Below are 7,577 nucleotides of genomic sequence, written 5' to 3'. Positions count from 1 at the left end.
AGCTGCCTAAAGGCCAGAACTTGAACCCCAATTTCCTGATTCTGGAGGGCTTGGTCCACAGTAGACTCCTGAGCATGGTTTCTTGCAGACATTCCTAACAGGAGCCTGGCTGGGAGAGGGGTAGTGTCCTCTAGGCTTCCAGTGGGCACTGCTGGTCAGTTTTTGTTTTGAGTCCTGATTTTGCACCTTCCTCCTTGTGTTGCCTTGGGCTAGTTCTGAGCATGTCTTCCCATCTGAGGAGAGCATAGGTGGAACTCTAGGGTCTCTGAGGCCCTATGAGCTCTGACCATGAAAGAAGAAATAATGACAAACCAAGGAAGAGCATGATTAGCATCAGACACACCTGGGTTTTCCAGCTGCCTCTGCCTCTTACACCATGTGTGACCTTGGGCAAGCCACTTAACCCTTCAGAATCTCAGTTCCTTCATCAGTAAAATGGGACAATTATACCCACCCGCAAAGGAGGTTATAAGGGTAAAATGAGATAATTACATGTAGATACAGGATCCAACAGAAGGGGTACAGAATATCATAGTTTTTCTTAAATTTGGACTAAATCACAGGACACACAAGACAGAGCTCTTTAGAGGGCTGGTTTTCCTTGATGAAAGGGACATAGCGTAGTTACAAAACTGGATTGAATGCATGGAATGCACTTGCGTGAATTTTTAAGAACCTTTCAAAGAAAGTTCACACTTGGTGTGGCCAGCCTTGGGTGACAGTCACAGACCCCACCATTATACTTGTTTTCTAGGCCTGTGGGGGTGGGGGATGGGGAGAGGAGGAAGCAGTCCTCCTCAGCTATGGACACCAGGCCAGCAGAGAAGGCTGGGCGGGCCCCTCTCCCTGCAGGGCAGGAGCCTTGCTGCTTGAGGATTCAGGCTTCAGTTCAGCACAGTGCAATTCAGTGCAGCCCCCTGGGGGAGCTCTGGCTGGTGGGAGAATTAGGAATCCAGAGCGAGCCAGGGCACCAGGCAGGCACCAGGGTTCCTAGACTCCTGTCAGGATAGCCTTCGTGCCTGTCCCTTTTTAGTCACCTAACTCACCCCCACTCCCCTTCCTGTCCTCAGTGCAGCCTGTTGAGGTGGGGCCACAGAATTAGGAGTGGTAAAGAAGGATTGTCAAAGAAGTTAAAAAACATGACTCTCAAACATAAAATGAACACATGTCAAAGCTTTCATTCATTCATTAATGAATGAGGACATCAGTAAGATGTTAAGACTAGTTCAAAAGAGCATTTGAGAATGAATATAGACTTGGTCAGCCAAGGAATACTGAAATGAACTTAACACAGCTTAATGCCCCACAAGGCAAGAAACTGTAACCTTTAGGTTTCCCTTTTCTACCAGACAGAAAATATTTGCATTGCTATTGGACACGAATTATTTACTCATTATGAATTTTCTATAAATTAACCTCTACACTTACAGAGTTATAAAATACCCTAATCAATAGTAAATCAGAAGTCCAACTAAGGTACACATCCCTGGAGAATCAGGGGATGCCCAGGTGGAATAGGCTTGTTGGACAACCCCTGGCACTACAGTGAGAGGACACCGTGGAGTTCTTTTCCCTATTTCCAAAATCTGGATAATTTTTTATTAACAGAAGAAACCAAGAGAGTGGGACATTAGGACAGACTGGAGAGAGAGTTTTACAAAGGAAGTGGTCCAGCGTCCAATGCAGCCGCAAGTTCACAGTGGAGCTTGCTTGGGTCTAGAGGTTTGTTGGCTGTTGGTGACCTTGAGGAGACCAATGTCCATGAAGGGGAAGGTAGATTAGTGGTGGAATTTGAGGCAGTGTGGACAATTCTTTTGAGCGGTTTGTGAAGATAGAGGCTAGGGGACAAGGGAGGATAGTAACAGGGTCTTCTAAGATTCTTTTTTTTTTTTTCTTTGACTGAAATTGGCCACTCCCTCTTCTTTCTCTCATCCTCTCCCATCCAGAGAAGAGGAGAATAAAAATAATGGAACCCTAGCTCTCTTGGGGTAACAAAGGGAAGCCATTAAAAGGTAATACAAGCTCCTCAGGTAAAAACAGATGCTACCTGAGGCCTGGTAACATGGTCCGCTGGCCTGGGTGATGCCCTGCTGATTCAAGCAGAGACGTTCTTTAATGCAATTTTAAATTGAGCACACACAACCCCACACCCCACACCCCCCAGTTCATGTCTATCCTCGGATCGTGTGCAGGTCCGTGGTTAAGGAATAGTTTCCACAGTTAAAGGAAAGGTCATGAGGCAGCTGATGCTGGTGGGGGAGTTGTATCCATGCCCTCACCCCCTACACAGCTAAATTCTTGGAAGGACTATTTCCCTCACTTTCTCCGTCTGACTTGACCACTCAGCATCACAGACACTGAGGTTCACTCCCTAGTTCTTGAAACCACACACACTCTTCCGTTATAATACCACACTTGGTTTTCCTTTCGCTCCCAGGCTGCTCCTCTTCCAGTGCCTTTTCAGGTTCTTCCTCTTCCCCCAACATGAACAGTTCCCCAGGGCTCAATCTTGGACCCTCTTTCTTCTCGCCCCATGCTCATTCCATAGGCCGTCTCATCACACGCATGGCTTCCAATCCCACTGCCATCCACGCCCTGAGGATCCCCACGTCTGCATCTCCAGTTGTCCCCTCTCCTCTGAGCTCCAGACCCACATGTACTACTGCCTACCGGACATCTTCCCTTGAATGTCCCAAGGCACCTCAGACTCAACTTGCCTAAGACTCAGGATCCTCCCTTCCGAGCCAGGTCCATTCCTGCGTTCCCTACCGCCCTGATCAGCACGATAGTCAATCCAGGTGTGCAAGCCTGGAAGCTAGGAGCCACCCTCAACACATTCCTCTCCCACCCCCATAGCCAGGCCACACATAGTCTTGTCAGTCTGGCCTCCTACATATCCCTCATGCCCATCTGCTTCTTTCCATCCCAGCCACCATCATATCATCTCTTTTCTGGACACTGCAGTGCCTCCTCCCTGGTTTCTCTGTTTTCCTGGTTCCTCCACTCCCATCCCTCCTCTACACTGTAGCCAGAGTGATCTTTTCAGCACATTATCCAACCCTGCCCTCCTTTCCAGCCTCACCTTGCACTGCTCTCCCCCTCAGTCCCACCATAACTACTTCAGTCCTTGGAAGCACCATGCTCCATCCTACCACAGGGCCCTTGCACAAGCTGATCTCGCTGCTTGGAGCTCTCTTTCCTCCCCTTTGGCCTAGCTAGTTCTTCCTCAATTTCAGATGTTATCTGGAGACTCCCTTCCTCTGGGAAGCCTCCCCACTACTCTCAGAGAGCCACTACCATGAGCCTTTCCTACAGGGCGCTCAGATCAGTTCAAAATCATCTACACACGTGCATGGCAACTTGATTAATGTCTGTTGTCTGCCATGGACTGTGAGAGCCATGAGAGCAGAAACAGTGTTGATTTGGCTTAGTGTCTAACTCAGTGCCTGGTTATAGAAGACCCTGGACAAATATCAGATGCTTGGATGGATGGATGGATGAATGGATGGATGGATGGATGGATGCACATAGCAAAAGGAAATGAGACTTTTGCCCACATTAGGTTTAGAAATATGGAACACCAGATCTACCACCCCCCTTTACCAAATTCTAGACCAGGGCTATTCATGTCAACACTCAGTGTTCATTAAAATCACCTAGGTAAGGGTACATACTTGCAACTAGTAGATAAACAAGTCCTGGAGATTTAACACACAGTACAGTGATTATAGACAACAAAACTGTATTATAAACATTAAACTTGCTAAGAAACTAGATCTTAATTGCTCCCACCACTAAAAAAAATGATAATTATGTGAGGAGACACAGGTGCTGGCTAATGCTAAATGGCGATCATATTGCAATATAAATGTATCAAATCAATACGCCTACCTTAAACTTATACAATGTTATACGTCAATTATATTTCAATTTTACAAATAATAAAAAATTTTTTAAATCACCTAGAAAGCTGAAAAGAGTACATACTGTATGATTCCAACTATATGACATTCTGGAAAAGGCAAGACTATGGAGACAGTAAAAAGATCAGTAGTTGCCAGAGGTTGGGGGGTGGGGGAGTAGGAGTCGGGGGAGCAGAAGTGGGGGTAGGGGTGGAGGGAATGTGAGTTGGGGGAGGAGGTAGGGGTGAGGGAAGGATGGCATGGACGAGTGGAACACAGAGGATTCTTAGGGCAGTGAAACGATTCTGTATGACACTGTAATGGTGAATACATGACATTATACATTTGTCAAAACTTACAGAATGTACAACACAGAGTGAACCCTAAAGTAAACTATGGACTTTGGTTACCAATAATGTATCAATAGTATCTCATCGGTTGTAACAAATGCACCACACTAAGGCAAAATGTTACTAATAGAGGAAACTGGAGGGCAGAAGAGGGGGTTGAGAAGGTATATGGGAAGTCTGTACTTTCCACTCAATTTTTCTGTAAACCTAAAACTCTTTCAAAAAATAAAGTCTATTAATTGAAAAAAGAAAACTCCTGACACCCAGACTACATCCCAGACTAATTAAGTCAGAATCTCCAAGGGTGGAGCCCAGGCATCAGGACGTGTTTAAAGCTCCCTAGCTTTAGGGATTCTAGCATGTAGCTGGATTGATACTGAATTGGGAATGGGAAGCAGAGGACCACAGCAGGGAGCCCTCTCTCCGCTTTGGGGTGGGTTTCCCCCGGAAGTGGGTGGATGCTGGCACAGATTGCCTGTAAGAAGGAGAGGAGAGCACCAGAGGGCAAGGGGGTTCCCTCCTGTGAAAGCTCCAGCAGCTTGGGGATGGTCCCCTGGACTCTAGGGGAATGTTTAACCATCCCCTTCATATGTTGCAGATCCCCATTGTTCTGGTTTATTCCTTCAGTGTAGACCTGGGTCTAGGCCACAGGGGGAGGGTCTGGGGGAAACCAAAGGGCTGGGGGGTCAAAGGGCTCTCAATGCAGAGAGCATCAGCCAATTGCATGGACCATGGCTAGGACAAACAGCGACCCGTTCTGCAGGCGATGGGACAGAGTGAGCCGCTCAATAACAACCCGTGCAAAGGGCGTCTGAAAGAGAAGGCGGGAGGGACTGGAAATCTGGGTTATAGCTACAGGGGAGGCCTGAGCTAGTTTGAAGCCTGAGGAGCAGGAACAGAAGACCAGAAAAGGCCAGAGATATACGGGCCAGAGAAGGGGCTTACTAGGGATCAGAGGGACAGCCTCATTCTTGTGATTCACTTGAGAGACGCTCTTCGCATGGTCTGCATCATGGTGGAACAGTGAGTGAGCAGATATAAGTTGTGAAAGTGACCTAGCCAGTGGGTAGGTTGCAATTCCTGGGCCCTGGTTCTAGTCTTGTAGGAGATGAACCAGACTCTAGACCACATGCCAAGAGTGCTTCTGAGGCTGTGGACCAGGGAATGCTTCCTGGCAATGGTGACTAAGATGGCGGGGGCCTAGGCAGTGGGGAGGGCAGAGAGGCTGACCACAAAGCTGGGATGGGCTAATGACAAACTGGTCAGCCCAACCTGGATGGGGACTGGCAGCTGCCCTGGAGAGAAAGGACCCAGACTTTATTTGGTGGCTCCTCCTAGCTGGAGACATGGATGTGTCTGAGAACCAGAAGGCAGAGCCAGGTCTGTGTGTGTATGAGGGAGGAGATCGGGGGCAGGAGATGGTCCTTTAAGGCATGGACACTCAGTCCAGCAGGAGGCTGGAGCAGTGCAGGTAGTCCTTGTAGGGTAGAGCTCTGTTTTGCAGGTGAGACAGCCAATGGGCCCCTCCCCAGACCCTCCTGGTCTCCTCCTGGGCTTCAGTTGACCCCCAGGGCCCACTACCACCCTCTGCATGGCTCCCCTGGCCTCCCTTGGCAGAGTCCCAGTGGCTCAGGAGGCAGCCCCAGAGACAGGCTTGCTTGTCTGCCTGAACGGAGGCTGTGTGGGTGTACCGGCCTGTTGGGAGTGGGGGTAGGGGTGGAGGTGGGGGGTAACTCCGTAACCTGTGAGGTGTTCATAGGGGTCCCAGTATGTGTCTGGGTGTCTCCCTGAGAAAATTGGAACCCTCAGTGGCCCTGACCAACTCTCCCTTCTCTCCCCAAGGCTGAGATCATATAGGATGAAAGGGCTTGGGGGGATCAGAGACCAGGCAAAGTGCCTGTGGGATCCAGAGTCCAAAGATGTTCTCTGCAGGGAATCAGGACCTCCCAGGGCTAACCTTGGACTGCCCCTAGCCTTCTGCTGGATGCTTCTGGCCTGGGCCAGCTCTCCCGTGTGGTTAGGTCTGGAAGTGCAGCCTCCCTCTCTGATTTTCCCAGATGCCCTTCCCCGTGGGTAGGGCTCTCCGTTTTCCCGGAAGCTGGTGTGGGAAAACCTGGGTAAACTGCGTGGGCAGGAGACCTTGGCTCTGGCCTGGCTCTTCTCTGACTCGCTGTGTGACTCCGAGTGAGTCACTGTTCCCTGGGCCTCAGTTTTTCTACCACAGTGCCTCCTAGAGTGGTTGTCCTCTTGGGCAAATGACATCATGCACCTGTGGTCCTACTCAAAGCTCTTATGCATGATGATCTGGCCTGTCAGACCTAGGCCCGAGGTTTAGTGACCAACACCTGGGATGAACCAGCCTGGGGATTTTTCTGACTACAGAATAGGTCTTGGAGAAGGGGGCCGACTTTGACAAGCAGAGGCAGGAGTAGGAGAAGGCAGTGTCCTGGAGGAGTGCGTGGGCCTGAAGAGCCACGGGGAAGGGGAATGAATGGAGTGGGGTGGTTGGGGCATGGGTCAGGGGATCATCCAGAGAGGCCAGTGAGGCTGATGGCCACGGCCTTGAACGCCAGGCTGAGCACTGTAGGGAGCACGGAAGGGTTCTGAGAGGGGTGGGAATGGTCAGGTGGGTGCCCAGAGATCACTCTGGCAGCTGGTAAGAGGATGGATTAGAGGGCTGAGGACCAAGGCCAGGAGACCAGTGAGGAAGTGAGATGGTAGTGGGATCCAAAACACAACAGGATGCCCAGGAAACAGCAGGAGTGAATTTGGTCTCCATTTCTCAGATGGAAAAACTGATCACCATGCAGGGCAGCCTCTGGCTCAGTCTCCTTCTGGTTGTTTTCCAGTTTCACCCAGCTGGGAGCTCCACAGATGGGCAAATACCAATCATGCAGGACGTGCTGAGCCCGTGGCGTCTAAGGCTGGTTCCAGGCAGCCCCAGAGGCAGAAAGTTCTTGTTTTTCTTCTAAGGATCTCACTTGCTGAGTACTTACCATGCACCAAGCACTGTGTCAGATGCTTGGCATGAGGACTTCATTTAACCTCACAAGAACCCCCTGAGGAGAAGCTGATATTATCTGCATTCTACTGATAAGGAAACCGAGACTTCTCCAATGACTTACCAAAGGTCACACAGCTATTAAATGGCAAAGCTTCGATTCAAGCTCAAGGCTGCCTGACCTCAATGAGGACTATTTTTATCTTGGCCATGGAGGGCCCTACTACGAGCAGGACGCTACAGGGTCCAAAAAGCCCATACCAGTGTCCAAGACCAAGGGGGCACAAGGAGGACACTGGGCCCGTGTCACAGGGACTCCTGTGA

The sequence above is a fragment of the Ceratotherium simum genome, chromosome 16, assembly GCF_057802395.1.
Source record: "Ceratotherium simum simum isolate JZ-2026a chromosome 16, ASM5780239v1, whole genome shotgun sequence".
In the NCBI taxonomy this organism is placed as follows: domain Eukaryota; kingdom Metazoa; phylum Chordata; class Mammalia; order Perissodactyla; family Rhinocerotidae; genus Ceratotherium; species Ceratotherium simum.
Note: the sequence above shows the minus strand (reverse complement) of the source record.